Here is a 17,891-nt window from a genome sequence, read left to right as displayed (position 1 = left end):
ATGCTTGGACATATCACTCCTTTTTTATGTGCCTGAAATGGCATTTTTTCTTCCAAGCATAATGCAAATATTTTGGCACCAAGATATTCCTCATATGCGGCCACACAAGTCTGTTTCACTATTAGGTGTCTAGACAAGTGTATTGTTTTGCTGTTGGGTGTCTCCTTAACATTCAACGTGGTGCATTTAACAGGGGTCATCGTGTGTGTACTTGCGAATGAATCAGAATATTTATATAACACACACTGTGGCTAAGCCACCTCTTGGAGATGTTGTGCAGAGAATGGAGTAGAAAGCAAGTGTCTTAACTGTTGAAGAGAAGTGTTTTGGGGGGGCGGCTATACTGAAATAACAGTGGTTGGCTTAAGTCCTAACAGCGTGTGTGCTTGTTTCAGCGCGGGGGAGGAGGGGCACACACTAAAGCAATTGCCTCCTCATGAAGATGGTGACATTCTGGGAACAAAGCAAAGGACATTTTAGTCAGATTTCTTTTTGATAAATAGGAGGGGGTTGTACCATGTAATTATTTATGGATCAGGCACAGGAATTTATATAGGGCAAACCCCTATGGTCTGGACGTATTGGAGATTTAGACTGGATGAGTATAATGAAAAGCATGTTACCATAATCAAGACAGAAATATATATGGCCTGCCACTACAGTTTGTCTTTGGCTGATGGTGAGGAATGCAGAATAAATGTAAACCTACTCTGATTAAGTTTTCTTAACCTTGATTATGGTAGGAAGAGGTCATTCATCCAAAGCCAAGATTTCTAATTAGCTTGGTTAAAGAGGATGAGGGATCTAACAAGTAAGTCGGGGGACTGAATGAGAGTTCTAGGGGTTTTTGGGAAGCACAAACATCAGTATTTTTACCTTTTGATTGTTGAAGCTCTAACCAATTTTCAAGTTTTGGATGGAATTGGAGGCATAATCCGAGGATAGCAGCTTGGTCGGGGGAAGTGGTATATATGCATGTACAACTGGGTATCATTCATGTATGGGGAACAGCAGATGTCATACTTATTGAGGAGTGATAAGAGGGGCTGAAGATAAACATTAAAAGAATGCATAGAAAAAGGGCACAAAAGGTGTGGACATCTTGTGCTGAAAGTAACTTAAAATGTAACCAGGCACTTATTATTGCCAGAGGAAAAGTGAACAAGAGGTTAGAACACTATTCTGCGAAGCAAGCAGTCACTGGTGCTGTGGGTTCAAGTCGACCTCCAATGATTTTTTTAAAATTAATTTTTCTTTCCACAGCATGAATTATAATAAATTGTTATACAGTATAAAGACATTGGTGTACCTTTTCGGTATACCCCAACTAGTTTTCTGGAGATCATTGGTCAATGTTTCTATTGCATTCTGGTACTTGTAGTGCTGAATTTCTATTGAGATGGTTGGTAGTACTTCAAAATGTGTTGCTGGACCAAGAGCCTCCAAAATGGAATAGGGCATGTTTGCAAGTGTAAGTTGTAAGTTTAGGGAAGGTAATAGGAAGTCATGTCCAATGTTCCCTTTAAGCTGTGGGCATGTGCAATTGCCCAGGGTCCTTCTGGGTGCTGCTCTGAAGAGTTTTAGCAGCAAACACAGACAATTCATACCTTCTCAAGAATTAATAAGGCACAAGCCACAGCAGTTACCTCACATTTGCTTTCTCTCTTAATAAAGCTAAATTAAACTAACTTCTTTTTGATATTCTGGTCTAGCCTATTTACATTACCTACAATGCAAGCGTAAACCTAAAAACCTACAAATCCTAAAAACAGAATACACCCTCAAGAGATTAAAAACGAACATGAACAGAAGATCTAACTAAAATAAAACTGTGCACATTAACCAAATAATCTCCCTTCCCACTCATGAAGACTATACTTGACTCTATCACAGGTATACCTTACTATAACTTCCACTGCAGGCCACATTTATGTTTTATCAGACAACCTTGACTCTGCCTACTGTGAAAAACCAGAGGGTGTTTCACAACCTAGTCCCTATGGATCCCTTACTCAGGTGGCCAGGGAAAGGCCATTGCTTTTGGATCCCGACCCTGGAGGTGGTCAAGTGTGGGAGGGTCACCTGGGTAGGGGGTTCTCCGGGAGTGTGGGAGAAGCAGCTGATGGTGAGACATGGTATCCCCCTTTTTTCCACAACCCATCCAACCCCTATCCAGGCTTATTTCATGGGAAATACAGCTCCCATAATTCCTCCCCACTTTACATTGCCAACACTACTGGGCCGAGGAAGATGGGAATGAGGCCACAAAGATTACCTCAACTGACTTGCAATGTGTTAACACTCCCTGTCAGGATAAAAGGTGGCGTGCACAGGCACACACTGAGCGAGGCTGGGTACGAGAAGGAACAGCACTTTTGGGGCTGATGCGAACCAGGCTATAATAGTTGGAAGGCCAAGGGACTGATCGACAGTTACGAAGAACGAGAGAGACCCAGGCGAGAATTCCACAATTCCGGGAAGCCGTAAGAGATCCAAGACAGAAGCTGGGTGAGCAGCAGAGAGAAACCTTAAAGGTGCTTGAAAGCAGCCCGCAACCCTCCCGGGTGAACAACAGAGTTGGGAGGAGCAGAGGAGGTGTTGGTAACGGCCTTGACTGCTGCATGAAAGGCGTTGATGAAAGAAGACCAATTAACACAACCAGTGAGTTACCGAAGGCAGCAAAAGCCTGGTTTGTGTTAAGAGCAAAAGTAACTGCAACCCAAAAGTTGAAGGTTGCCCGTGTGCCGATAAAAAACGAAATGGAAAGGACAATTTCTGAATTGTAAAAGGAAAGGGATACAAAGTAACGGGTCCTGCGAGGCAAAATCCCACATTAGAAAGTCTCTGTGAAATGTTAGTGTATTACAACGGGAACCAAAGGCAAGAAAGTAACAGCAATCCTGAAGAAAGTTGAATATGTGAAAAGCAAAGTATGTGCACTATGAATATGCAAATAGGGAAAAGTATATGAACTTTGAAAGAGGCCAAGAGGGCAAAGTAAAGAGAATAAGAAACTACAAGTGCCAAGAGGCATTGGTGTTGCAAGATGACGAACATTGTTGATTGTAAAATTGTTTAAAGGGAGGTCGAACTGGTAATGCAGAGGTCTATGTAAAATCCTTGGTTTTGAAAGTCTCCGACAGTGAAAAGACACCCAAGACAAAACGTGGGGAAGGGAACCCCCCATGAAGTGAATAGACAGGCTTGAGCCCGACATTGGAAAGCCTGCACAGTAAAGGTCCAAAGTGGAACTGCATATTTGTGACAAAGCGGACGAAGCCTAAGGAAGTGATTGAACTACCAGAAGCTTGAAGTCCAAGCCTGAACTGTTTGTACCAGTAAGCCAAAGCGTGCAAGACTGACAGAACTGTGCCATCCGCCTATCCTTTTTAACTGTGGTGCTGAAAGTGGGGAAGGGAGTTGTTACCTGAGTTATTCGGACATTTCTTTTGAGACAATATTTTCCTTTTGTATTCCCTTAACACATTTGTCATTTTGAGAAGGAGGGCAAGGTTTGTTTTATTTTAGTATAGGGCTTTTTATTTTGACTAGGCTGACTTGAACTTGTTTATTTGTTTAATGGTTGAGACTACTCCCATTCTAGAGTTAGGGCCAGTCAGGAATTCTACCAACCCAACCAAAATAACAAATAAAGGTTTTCGAAACTTGTATCTATTGTGTCTGTGTCTACTATTGATACCATGCCTTCCTTACACTACATGGCTCTGTGAAACGATACCAGACTTGTACCTACATACATTTGTTTTATTTTTGTTGCAATATGAGTAAAGTGCAAGCACTAGAATGCTTATGGTGCCTTAGCAAAAGCAACTCCCACACTGTGTAACCCAAATGTCAGCTCAGATATCGGATACTCGCTGCAACTTAGCAGGCTATTTGGATGTGTAACCTTATCCCATGCTTCCTATCCTTAGTAAATATGTCTCAAACGTTCTTTGATGTTGTACCCTTGCAGGTTAACACCTTATAAAACTCTAATATTAATTTGCCCTCTAAGGATTTTGAGTAGACAAATGTCATGCTCAGCGTCTTCTAATGTAGCATTGCTAACATTACCATATAAGCGGAGAGCAAAATTGCAATATCATTTACTTGTCATGTAAGGGATAATGGGTGTGGACTATGCCTGGCATTACTCATACATAGTATTAGGCCAACAGATATTTAGACAGCTAGAATGCTTTTCACACAATCTGCATCCTTTCCAAGTTTTCAGAGTTCCATTGGGCATAGACTTTAACACATTATATGGCAACTCTCTGCTATCCAAAAACAGCTTCACTGAGCACTTAAATAATCCTACTCAACAAGGTATGGTAAGGTAAGGTTGGGGTATGTTGCATCCAATCTTATATACACTGCAAAATAATTGTGTACATGCAGATTCACAACATTTTCTTAAACTGCCCATAATATCACGGTGATGCTTTAAATATGTTTTGCTTGCAAAATCCTGTGGGCAGGCAGATGTTCAATGAGTGTTTTCTTGCTACAAACCATCACTTTTTACAGAGCCCTGTCAGCTGGTATTGGAGGCTAGCACAGGAACTGGGAAAGGGTAGGGGGAGGACAGATGAGAACACTCTTTGGGGATGAAGAACAAATCAGCTACTTTCAAAAACCAAGTCAGATGTTTCACCAGTACAGTACAGTGAAGAGAATGTGTTGCTTGTTTGCTAAAGGATAGAAAACTCTAGTAACATTATAGGAAACTGCACCTTCTGGTTCTTTCTATGCTCAGCTGCTGAGGGCTTTTCAATTTAATCATGTGTTCTGTGGTTATTGCCTCTAGCATCCCCATGCATCTTACTTAACTGATAAGTGTGAATTGCAGAAGAGGGGTCCCTAGTTACAGAAGAAGGAACTCAATCTGTTGCACCTTAAGAAACCTCAGTAAGGCTCTTGTTGAATTATTGTCTACGCTGTGTTGAGGGAGGGTCGGCAAAACTATAGGATGTGTGCCCTGCCATTTAACTTCCCATGTCAGAGTTACAAGCAGGGTTATGATGAGATGATATGGCATTTATAACGCGCCTATACACAAGTGCCCTTCAAGGTTCTGATAAGATTTAATTTCCTACTTGGAATCAAATGTTGTGGCAGAGAATTTTTTTTAAAAGTGCTTTGCCCATAGGGATACTTTGTGTATTAAAATATGTTCTTTCCCCTTAAAATTCCTCTTGAAATCAGGCACCGAGGCCACTGCTCTGTTTGTCAATGATCCAAAAATATTAGTGGAGCTTTGTTGGTAGAAGTAGTGGGTAGGCTCCTATATGTTAATTGGTTCCTACTTTTGTTAAGCACATTTTCATGTTTATAGGGAGTAAGAACAGATGGTGTGTATGCCTTTTAGCTGTAAGGCTGGTATTGAGTAGGTGTTGTCACAGATCTGTTCACATGACAATGTAATCTTACTAGTAAGCAGAGGCACATGAAGTATGTTCATTGTATTTTGTGGTGCAGTTATTCTGATACAATTATTATCCTGACACAAATTATGAGAGACATCTTCTCCTGGCTCTTGAATTACAGAGGCACTATTATCGGAATGTTTTCTGACGCATTCCTTTTAGTTGCCATTAATCTACCTGCAAGTATTGTATTCGGTCAGATTTTTCTTATTTTGGCCATCCACATCAGTTATGATAAGTGATACACTTGAGTGCTTTTTCCAATGGCATAATTTGATAGGTACTGTGGCAGCTCTTGAAGTCTTGGACTTGTTGAAGGGCTCTCTTTATAATCCATATTAGATATTTGGTTTTCTTTAGCCTCTAGATTTGGAAAAAGTGTTGCAAGATGCACCTGATTTGTAAAGAGTTGCAGTGGTTGGAAAGGGGACATTCCCCTCCACACACTATTCAGAGATGGTAGCTCACATGCTCACAAAGTGTCTTACCTCGATAGGTTGCGCACGTGAAAAATAATGTGCCAGGAAAGCAAACCATTTCTACAATTGGTTAAAAATGTTTAGAGGGAACATTGACCATGTGCACTGCCTGCTGTACAGTAACTAGTTCTGTCTTTAACCTATCATGTGCTTCCCAGTGCTGCCTGGCAGTTGCTTGTAAAGATGCTGCTTGCTCTCTTGACCCTCCCCCACAGCACACAGCAATCATCAAGGGTACTTTTCAGTTTTATTATATCCCAAACAGACTGCAGTGGCTGCCCTTCAAGGTGTTATTCAACTAAAAGGATTTGCATGATAGAAAATGTGTTACTACAGTAGTTTAGCCATTTAGCAAGATATTAGTAAGGATGCCATTAAAGTTCTTACAGTCTAACAATTATACTGCAAGGTACTTGGGTGCCTAAAACCTGACACACAGATTTGAGCACCATGTTATAGACTAAGGGAACTGGCTCAGGCTTGAAAAAGTCATCAGTCTACATTTGTAAATGTATCTAGTTCGATTTCCCACCGACAAGCAGATTGGGTTCGTAGAGGAAGTGGTGAAGGGTGTTGGAGATGGTGCTTCCACCAATCGTCAAGTTTAAACTCCCATCTCCCCCGTCCCTGTTGACCAATGCTATTTTCTTTATTTTTACAGTCGTTTATTTTATTTTTATTTTTAATCTTTATTTATCAATTTCAAACAAGCACATGTAAGATTATAATACAAGCAGTTACTTACATCAATAACTACATATCTTATCATATACATTTATTAAACATCAATCATACCCCATAAAAAAAATTCGGAAACTAAGTAAACCTACAATCATTGGGAATCATAAAACTTATTCGAATAACATCAAATCCTCTACAAAAAGATTTATCCGAATTTCCTAACCTTCAGACAAGAAAACAAACACAAAAACAAACATCTACACACAAACTAATACAAATAATACAAAGGACTTATGTTAGTATCCGATCACTTACATTAATAAGTTATACATTTGATGTACCATTACCATATAAATCAATAAAGGATTTCCACAAAATCCAATAGGCTTCCTCTTTACCCTTTCTCTTACATGACTAATTCAAAATCAGATAATATCACCACATCATTAATCCAATCCTTCACTGTTGGTTTCTTCCTGGTCTTAGTCTTATCGGTAGTTAAGGTGTAAAGGCTTATTCTTGGCGCATGCATACTATGCAGGACTATAGTTAATAATAGTTAATTTTATTGTTGCTTTTGTGAAAGGTAGCCCAAATAGTTGTGAGCAATTCAGTAAGAATGTCAAAAAGGTATCTGCGTGAGCCACAAATTCCATCCACTGCTGTCAAATGTGATGGGCGTCTTGCATAATCATTGCGTCACTGAACCATCAGTAAATGTTACTGTTACTGTTACTGTTGATCCACTCACACTGAGGCTCTTCTCAGTTTTGATCGAATTTACAATACTGTATTGGGCCATCAAAGGTACTGTGCAGATTCTCAGCTGAGTGTTAATACTCATACTCCAGATGAACCCACAGCATGATGGCGCTTCAAAAAGAACAAATGTGTATGGCTGAATGTCTGCTAATGGGACAATTGTCCTTTTAGTCCTTAAAAACAAACATGATAGTCCATGTGCCAACATTACTACCAGTTGAAGTATTATAAATGTATTTGTCAAGACCTGATATGTTGACTGCATCAGGTTTTCAATGGATAGCATGAAGTTCTAATTTAGGTGGACTGTGCCATGTGCGACAAGGTCAGTGACCTGAATTTGTCAAGAGAGTATGGGAGCTGCACTCAGCCTGGGTTGGGGGCCTACCAGCCCCCCTGAGTGGGGCGATGGCTTTTCAGGGGGCCCCATTTCTTGTCACCTCCTCGAGTACAGGTCTATGCATGTGCAGTACCAATATGTAACATCCCATGCCTCTTAACAAAAGTGCTAGACAAGATCGCTCTTTCTTTTCCAGACATGCCAGAGAAACCACTCACAAGAGGAAATTCCCCCACAGGACAGCAACCCATCAACACCCCAATATCAGACTCCAGCAAGGGAGATAGCAAGCAGGAAAGAGACGGAACTCCTACCTTGAGCCCTTTACAACCTGCATACACATGTCAGGAAGAAGGAGACAATGGACAAGGCTCCTTTTTGAGGATGTTGCCTGCTATATTCTTATTTCCACTGGAAATGAAGAAGGGACTACATCTAGTTCCTTCTTCCTGTCCATGGCGGCCTTTTCTTTTGTTTACATTTTCCCCTATGTTTTCAATGGCCGCCATGGAAAGTGAGAAAAGCTACTTGTAGTCCCTTCTCCCTTTCCATGTGGCCATTTTATTTGTTTACTTTTTGTCATTCATTTTCAATGGCTGCCATGGAAAAGGAAAACTGACTTCGTTTTCCCTTCCCCGGCGGCCATTTATTTAACTTTTTTTCGCCATAATGCCATTGCGTTTCGGAACAGAAAAAAAAATGCTCTTTGTACCCCGGTCTTACGGGCCGGGGTACTAATAGCAATAGGCCCCTTGCAGGGGAGGCATTATCACTTCAGCTAATGCCCTGGGGCCTTCGCTAAGGCCCTTGCTTCGCTCTGGCCTATAACTATGGGCCCCAGGGCATTACCTGAAGTGGTAATGCCCCGCTCCCCTGCTCGGGGCCTATTGCTTAATGAATGTAAATGGAATAATGATTGAAAATCATTTCAATTGACCCTCTTCTCCTGTAATACTATGTACATCACATTAACATGCTGCATGTTTTTTGTTTAGCACCAGCACATTGCAGACCAAGCCACTGGATAGCATTGGCCCACAAACATAATGATATAGCAGAGGGGGAGGAAGTGTGGGAGGCTGCTTTACATGCAGAACAGAAGCCTTTGGATGCTCAACGCCAAGCCTGCCACCTACAGGGCTTACTCTGTCCACAATGGCTCTGGACCTGATGAAGGGGACATATAATGAACTGTACAGCTAGAACCACAATGTATGCCTCCTGGGGAACACCATATTTCTTAAGAGGTTGTAGAGAAGGGACAGTGATAGTTGTCTACATTGATCAAGCAGCAGAGTGATCAACAGAGGGTGCTGGCCGGAGGCCCCTCGCTTGCTGACCAACGCATCATCAATGAAGAACCTGGAAATGAACAACTCATGCCTTCTACCCCAGCTTTCCATGCCTTCCACCCACTGTCAACACTCATTGAACTGTCTTATCCCCCACGCTTTTGGTGGTCATCCCCACTGTGCTATTTCAGTGCAGCTCATTCTTCCCACCTCGTTGCTTTCCATTTCAGCATGGCATGACTGTAGAATCCTCTGGCACCCCCATGATCCTCCTTGCTTGTGACTGATGATGTAAAGAGACTTTGCATTAACTGTCTATGCCTGGCCTGCAGGTGGTAATTTACCTCATTGGTAGGCCATAACCAGAACATTATACTATGCTTATAACGTTTGAAATCTAAAAAGAAACCTTTTTTTAAATCCTCGCATAGCCAAAAAAGGCCCAGCCTTACAGTCATATTTTTCAACAACCTCCACTCCCAAGTGACATTTCGCTGTGGTAACATAACAATCGGTCTCAGACATTGTCATTCTTTGGAACTTCAGACCTTCCCTTGAAACGGACTTAATGTTTATGAATATGTACTTGCACGTTGTCGATGGAATGGGCATCTTTTGTTCACATGCCATGCCAATGTTTGACATGGTGTAAAATAAAGCGTTATATTGCTTTAACAGGTTTAATTTGATGTTTCTCAGTGTTATTTCTATCCCTCGTCAGCATCCCTACAGTTTTTTGAAACTGGCAAATCTTAAGTGTATTTGCTGTACACAACAAAGTGCCAGGTGGATTTTGCTACTTTGCGGGACTAGGTGACCTCTACATCCAGGAAACGCGCATCATAGCAAGTTATTCGCAAAAGCTATAATTAGTCTTTGCATGGTTTTCACAGCAGCTTATGGCATGTCATTGCATTTGAGTACTTTTACAAATTATATGCAGTCCGGGAAGGGGTGGACTGTTTACCAAAAGAGGCCCTAGAAATAATGTTAGGAGTAGCCCCATACACATTTTGAGCAGGCACAACCCTTTTGTTATGAGAACATGTGAAAATAAAATAGATAACCTCTCTAAAGAGGCCCAGGATGCAGAGGGTTACCGGGTAATCTCTCGAGTTCCCTGTAGGCCAGTTCAGCCATGGGTCTGGGATCTTTTTCTCTGTTACCGATCGCAATCACTCTGACACGCTGATTGAATGAAGGTCCATGACGGATTGAATGGTGACCCATGACTGCTTCGTAGTAATGAAAATATTACATTAGATGGTGTCATTAATCTCACCGATTTGGGTAGTTTAGTTTAGTTTATTATTTATAGAGCGTGCCTAACCCTGAGGTATCTCGGGGCTTGAGCATAGAAAACATTGTTACAGTTACAGAAGCAGTAAATTAAATAGTACATAGCACCAGGTTACAGGTGGTCAGAGTGTTGGTGGCAATATCAGCAAAGCAAGGGCAGAGACAGACAAATTTCAATTTTAAATACATACTAATCAGTACTACTACAGCCTGGATCAGGGTAGCCCATGAGGTTGAGAATATACAATAAGCAGATGCTAACAGAAATGAGAATATGCAATACCATAAAGGCTCAATTTATATTCATTTACGTTAAGTGAGGTCTGGGGTCCTTTTTGCATGTTTTGTACATACATGTGTTTATCCCATGCATCTTTGGCAGAAATATTTACATTATATTGTTCTTTCTAATAAGCACGTTTGTTGGGATGCACGTGCATCGTGCAAGCATGGCCAAACGATTCAGACTAAGGAAAATCTATTAGTGCATGAGAAATTGAAGGTGCGCGGCAGCAGGCGTGCAGGGATTGTAGATGGAAGCTGGCCATATGATTTTTTAAACATATTTTATTGGCATTTTAAACTAAGGTACAAGAAAACATGACTCAATCGTTCCTTTATCAGCAATACAATTCTCACCCTCTCATGTTAATTGCACGTCTCCGACATCGATTTAACAGAACAACAAACACAAATTGTCTTCACTTAACGGATACAGTAGATTACCTATCCTTTCTTCATCTAGCACAGATTTTTCAGGGATGCAATTCGGGGCACATAGGGTTCACTATTGGGGTGGAATTTCAGTACTTAGGTCCGTAGTTTGCATTAAATAGCATAACAGGAGGCGTACACCCATCCACAAATGGCATACAGACATTCATTGGGGCTCATCGTCAGAGGGTTAGAGCATATCCCATACCAGTGTTTTCCAGGATTTGTAAATGGCACTGGGACTTGCCGCTGAACTAACAGTCACACTATTCCATACTTTTGTTTCCATTTCCGCCCAGTGCTCAAATTCCCTGTGCCATTGTGGGTATTGCGGGCCCTTGACCGATTTCCACGCCAACGCAATGCATCTTTTAGCCAATATGCATGCCATATCCATGAATTTCATAATGTATCTGAATTTACCAACACTGGGGTATGCTCCGAACAAGCATTCTTTTGGTTTCCAAGCATATTGTGTTACACCCGCCCTTCTGCAGGCCTGTTAAATTTTCGCCCAAAATCTCTGCACCAGCACACATTTCCAGAGCATGTGCATTAAATCTGCTTTTGCAGCACTGCACCAGGGATATGTTGGTTGTACGCTACTGTTGAATTTGGCTACTTTATTTGGCATCATGTAGGTGCGGTATAAAACATTTAGCTATATTAGTCTGAAACGGGAGTTCCTGGACACCTCCCGAGGGAATATCAGTATGCGTTCCCACTCCTTATCGCTAATGTCTTCCCTCAAGTCTACCTCCCAACGTTCTTTTAGTATCGCACTTTTAGGTTTAGGTCTGTCCTATTAGAGTCTGGATATTGACCTTCAGCTATCACCTTGGTTATGCATCAGGGTCAATAAGGTATTTAAAGCTGGTTTCTGCTGCCAATCCTCCCTTTTCCCTTTTGCAACACTCCTCACCCTCTGGTACCACAAAAACTGCCCCTTGGGCAGTCCCTACTGCTCAAGCAATAACCCAAACTCCTTCAACACACCCTCCACGTACAGGTCACCCCAGGTGTAAACTTCCCAGTGTCTACTCCTGACCAAATCCTCTCTGTCCCTACAGCCGTCCGCTGCTATTGGAGTCTCAGGTGAGCATGGGTGCTCAAGTCTCAGCAATTTCAGGGTCCTATGCTATACCTGTCTGTCATGATGCCCACCCCCGGGGACCCAGACCAAGTCCAGCAACCCCGGAAGCAGGCATCAAGTTACCCCAAGCAAGCCCAACAACCCCCGCAAGGGGCTATTTGGGTGCAGTCCTGGCGCCTATGGCGCTAGGCTCATATGGAGAGTCAGTCGTGGCGCCATAGGCGCCAGGCTCATAGATCAAAACTTACCTGATGCATACCATGCTGCAAACTTACCTGATGCAGACCATGCTGCAAGAGCTCCAAGCCAAACGAGGCTTGGAAGGGACTATTTTACCTAGGGACTATTTTTATACTCGGGTGGGGCTGGGGAGGAATACTTACCTGGGACTACTTTGGAGGCTATTTAAACCACGTCCGAAGAGCAGCACATGCGTCGCGTTATTCTGCATCCAGCAGCGTAACGCTCACCGTGCCTGCAAGTCTGCATCCAGTCTTCTGCCACGCCCGCCTCGAGTTTGGAGCTCTTAGCAAAAGGGAGAAAAGGTTAGAACAAGAGCAATACCTTTGATCCTTACCTGAATTCTCGATCCATCGCGCCTTCGAGCTGGAAGAAAGAAGTTATTTTATGCGCGTCGCCTCGCCTGCTGCAGCGCCACGCTGAACTCACTGGCCTTCGCAGCATCTTCACATTTCACCATATCCTCCTGCATGTTCCCGTCGCACTCCGGCACCTAAGGAGAAGACAAGAACAGCAAGGTGAGCCAAGGGAATACACAGAGGAATACCCCCCATAGACTTACCTGATTTTACCACCGGGGGTACTATTCTTCTTCACGGGTCGGCGCAGCTTCCACTGAATCCTAGCCGAACCCCGGCCCCTAAGGGGAAACAAAAGGACAGCAAGGTGAAACAAGGGACTAACGAGGGGAACCCTCCTCACCACAAAAGACTTACCTGATTTTACCGCCAGAGGCATTATTCCCCGAGACTTCATACTTTCTCTCAGCGCCTGAATAAGGGAGAAAGCAACAGGTTACATATGGACATTATTTTATTGAACTGTGTTGGATAATACAAATCCTTACCAGAACATTACCGGTTTCCACGAGGAACTCTTCAGTAGGGTCAAGCTGCAACCTGCAAGGAATCGGACATTGGTGAAAGTCAGGCATTTGAACTCTTACGAACTACATACTTGCGGCGTCTTGCCGGCAATATCGGAGTCAATATTGTCCTGGAACTCACCAATTCTTTCGAGCCAGTAAAGCAACTGGTTATCTACGCGCCCCTGCGCTCAATGCAGGATGGAGAGCTCATCTTTTCAAATCGTCAGAAGAATATTCCTGCAGGCCAAGCAAACGAAGCTAGGTGGGCCAGTCCAGTCCGTCATCTCGGCCCTACGCGTCACATTGGTGGAGACCGCAGCAGTCCAGTCCAGATCGACGCCTCTGTGGGAGCCAGGTGAGCGTAACAGAACGCGAAGCCTACCTACAAATTCTCACCCGGGCGTTATGGATACCTCAGAGACTGACCAATTGGCCCAATTACTAGGGGAACTGAGGGCCGAAGTGCATTCCGCCTGTCAAGAAACCAATGCCCTTAGGAGGGAACTGATTTTGTCAAAGGAGTGAACTGATGACCTTGCTAGGCAACTATTGCAAAGCCAGGCTGGACAAGCACCCCTACCTGGTTCCGGGGGAAATCCAGCTCCTGTGTTATCGAGTAACCCAGTACAAATAAACCAACCTGGAAATATTCCATTAGCTCCACCCGAACGCTTTGCTGGAGATCCCAAAAGGTTCGCCATGTTTATGAACCAATGCCGATTGCACTTTTTATGCAGACCTGGAGCCTTCCCAAACGATCAAGCCAAGGTAGCCTTTGTATTGTCATATCTCAGCGGCAGTGCAGCTGATTGGTCAATTCCACTAGTTACTCAGGATGACCCAATTCTTCAGGATTTTCAGGGCTTTCAAACGAGCATGGAAAGACTATTTGCCCGGCACTCCCGAGGACAGGCCCTGGATCACAAACTTTTGTCCCTACGACAGGGTAACCAGGACCTTCTATCTTACATCGCGACCTTTAATAGGTTGATAGTAGAAACTGGATGGCCTAAGGTAAAACGAATCGCGTTATTTCATCGAGGGCTTCGAGGAGAACTCAAGGATGTCTTGGCTCAAGTCATGAACCCACCTCAAGCCTGTGCTGAATATATAGACTTAGTGGTCCAGTTAGATCACAGACTTCAGAACAGAAAGGCTGATCGAGCCAAGTTTGAGAACAGGCTGTTGGTCAAAACTCACGCTAACCCCAAAGGAGCAGAGGCTTCAGAACCCATGCAAATCGGAGGGGTTAAAGGACCCTTAACCCAGAAGGAAAGAGAAAGGAGACGGCAAATGCAATTGTGTCTATATTGTGGAACTCCTGGGCATTTCCTATGGGATTGCCCTGTAAAACCACCCAAGAAGGTGGTAGGAGCTGCTGATAAAAGCCATATGGAGTCAGACTCGGGAAACTACCACGCCCGACAAGCGTAGAGGTCCGCTTGCTGAGCTTGAAGAAGGATACTCAGACCTAGCATTTCATCATACCAATGGTCCTCGTAGATCCAGGGTAGCCATCACGTATGCACGCAGTAAGGGAAAACATTGATAGCAGGGCCAGAGGAAACTATGTGGACTACAAATTGGCTTCCAGGATGAATCTGCCTCTCTGCCGAAAAACCACCTCATATGTCATCACCACAGTTGATGGAACTGAAATTGCCTCTGGGCCTGTAACTCATTCCACTGCAGACATGACATTATTGGGTCCAGATGGGCATCGAGAGGCTATTGTGTTTGATCTAATCAAGGCCCAACAGTTCCAAATAATACTGGGGATACCTTGGTTGGAAACACATAATCCTTGTATTGATTGGCGAGAGAAGAGAATAACCTTACCGGATTGTGCGCAAACCTGTTACCCAAAAAGAAATCTGAGCGCAGGCCTGGCTACAGTAACCACTGCAGTCATGCAACTGCCTCCTGAATACCAAGAATTCCAGGATGTCTTCCAAAAAGAACAGGCAAACACCTTACCTCCTCACAGATTGTACGATTGCCAAATCAATCTCATACCCGGTGCACAACCCCCTTGTAGCAGGATCTATGCCCTTACGGAACCTGAGAACCTTCACCTACGACAATACTTAGACCAGTACCTTGCCAATGGCTTTATTCGCCCATCTAAGTCCCCTGAATCTTCAGCTTTGTTCTTCGTGCCCAAAAATGAAGGTGACCTCAGAACATGAATAGACTACAGCGCATTGAACCAGATAACTGTTAAGAACCGATACCCATTGCCTCTGATCCCTGAACTACTAGACCAAGTGAAGGACGCTTGCATATACACTAAATTAGATCTCCGGGGGGCATACCATCTGGTACGTGTAAAAGAGGGCGACGAATGGAAGACTGCTTTCCGCACTAAGTATGGGTTATTCGAATACCAGGTGAAGCCTTTCGGGTTGTGCAATGCATCTGCAGCCTTTCAATACTTCATGAACGATGTCCTGCGTGAACTCATTGATGTTTGTGTTGTCGTATATATCGATGATATTCTAGTATACTCCTCTTCAGAATCTGACCATGTGAAGCACGTCCGAGCAGTCCTTGTGAAATTGCACCAGCATAAACTATATGCAAAACTGGAAAAATGCGTTTTTCATGCCACAGAAGTTGAATTCCTTGGAATTATCCTGACGGGATGCCGAATGGACTCACGAAAGGTGGACGCAATCCTTAAGTGGCCATCACCAAGTTCAGTTAAAGGAGTACAAAGTATGCTCGGCTTTGCCAATTTCTACCGCAGATTCATCCCAGATTTTTCACATGTTGTACATCCCATCACAGCACTCTTGCGAAAAAATAAACGCTTTATGTGGACTGAAGAAGCTGAAAATGCCTTCCAAGAGCTGAAAGCGAAATTCACGTCTGCACCTGTATTAAAGCACCCGCGCCCTGAACTTCCATACATAGTGGAAACTGATGCATCCAGTCTAGCCATGGGAGCTGTCCTGTCTCAAAGGGACCCTGAAACTGGCCAGTTTCACCCAGTAGCGTTTTGGTCCAGAAAGTTCTCGGCACCTGAGTTAAACTATGCGGTTACCGATAAGGCGTTATTAGCCATTAAATCCATCTTCAAGGCTTGCCGGCACTATCTTCTCGGTGCCAGGCATACCATTACTGTGATCACCGATCACCGGAACTTACAGTATTTAAAGACAGCCAAGGCCCAATCGTCACGTCAACTCCGATGGGCATTGTTCTTTGCCGAGTTCGATTTCGTGATAACCTATCGACCAGGTTGTAAGAATGGTAAAGCAGACGCCTTATCCCGAATAGGGATGGGAGAGGCAGAAGCAAACCCTGAACCAGTACCTATAATTCCCGAACAAAGGATTCTTTGCATGACTACTCTACAGACTCTAGAGGACATTCGGGTAAAGATTCAGCAACTCTTTGATTCTACAGCCTTGCAGGACTGGGTAAAGAAAGGCCCGGACTACTCTGTCACCAATGATCTGCCTTATTACCAAGGACGGCTATTTCTGCCACACAAGGAACTACAAGAGCTAGTCATTTCCCTTGATCATGATACCCTAATGGAGGGGCACCCAGGTATTGCAAAAACTGAATCTAAAATTAAAAGACAATTCTGGTGGCCCACCTGGTGAAAGGATATTAAATCATTTGTGATGTCTTGTGGCATTTGCGCCCAAAACAAAAGTCAAAAGAAAAAACCAGCTGGACTCTTACAACCTTTAGACATTCCGCCTACACCATGGCACACCTTATTGTTAGACTTTATTACTGATCTACCCCCATGCAATGGATTTAACACCATTCTATTTATTGTGGATCTTTTTTCCAAGATGGCCCACTTTATTCCTTTAAAGGGATTACCTTCTGCTTCAATCCTGGCCAAGGAGTTCCTCGAAAACATTGTTCGCATACACGGATTTCCGTCCGTATTGGTCTCTGACCGGGGCAGTCAATTCATTTCACATTTGTGGAAAAAATGCTGTCGATTGGCGCAAATCGATGTGAGGTTATCGACCAGTCACCACCCCCAGACCGATGGTCAAACGAGAGGACCAACCAGACTCTCGAACAATACCTGCGTTGTATGTTACATCAGACGGAGAGTAATTGGAAAGACATTCTTTGGATCGCCGAATATGCATACAATAATTCAGTACACCCTGGAACTGGACAAAGCCCCTTTTATACCTTATATGGGCACCATCCTCAAACCTCAGACCTTGAATCACCCCAAGACTTAGAAATGCCTGCAGTGGACCATCTGCACGCTACGATTACACAAGCCTTTAAGGAAGCAACTACACATTTAAAACAGGCGAAAGAAAAATACAAGAAAGATGCTGATCTGCATTGAAGTGATTCTCCACAATACCAAATAGGGGACCAAGTGTCATGATGCCCGCTCCCGGGGAGCTGGTTCAAGCCCGGCGTCCCCGAAAGCGGACATCCAGTCCCCAAGGAAGGACCCAGCAACCCCATATAGGGGCCCTTTGGACAGTGTCCTGGCGCCTATGGCGCCAGGCTCATAAAAGACATCAGTCCTGGCGCCATAGGCGCCAGGCTCATTATGGGAATGCTTGGGTGCACTTACCTGATGCAGACCATGCTGCAGGATCCCGGCCTCCTTGAGGCCTGAAAGGAACTACTTTACCTGTGGGACTAATTTACCATCCGGGCGTGGTCGGGGAAGGATACATACCTGATTGGAG

The 17,891-nt window shown here is 43.7% G+C and overlaps 1 protein-coding gene across 1 annotated transcript in view; it reads left to right on the top strand.

Annotated features, from left to right (window-relative positions):
* LOC138468059 (calmodulin-lysine N-methyltransferase-like) overlaps positions 1 to 17,891 on the top strand; it is a 734,539-nt gene that overhangs the window by 259,363 nt on the left and 457,285 nt on the right. The window lies entirely within an intron of this gene.

Source organism: Ambystoma mexicanum, chromosome 4q (assembly GCF_040938575.1).
Source record: "Ambystoma mexicanum isolate Mex_15411 chromosome 4q, UKY_AmexF1_1, whole genome shotgun sequence".
NCBI lineage: Eukaryota > Metazoa > Chordata > Amphibia > Caudata > Ambystomatidae > Ambystoma > Ambystoma mexicanum.
Note: the sequence above shows the minus strand (reverse complement) of the source record. Positions and strands in the feature narration are given on the sequence as shown.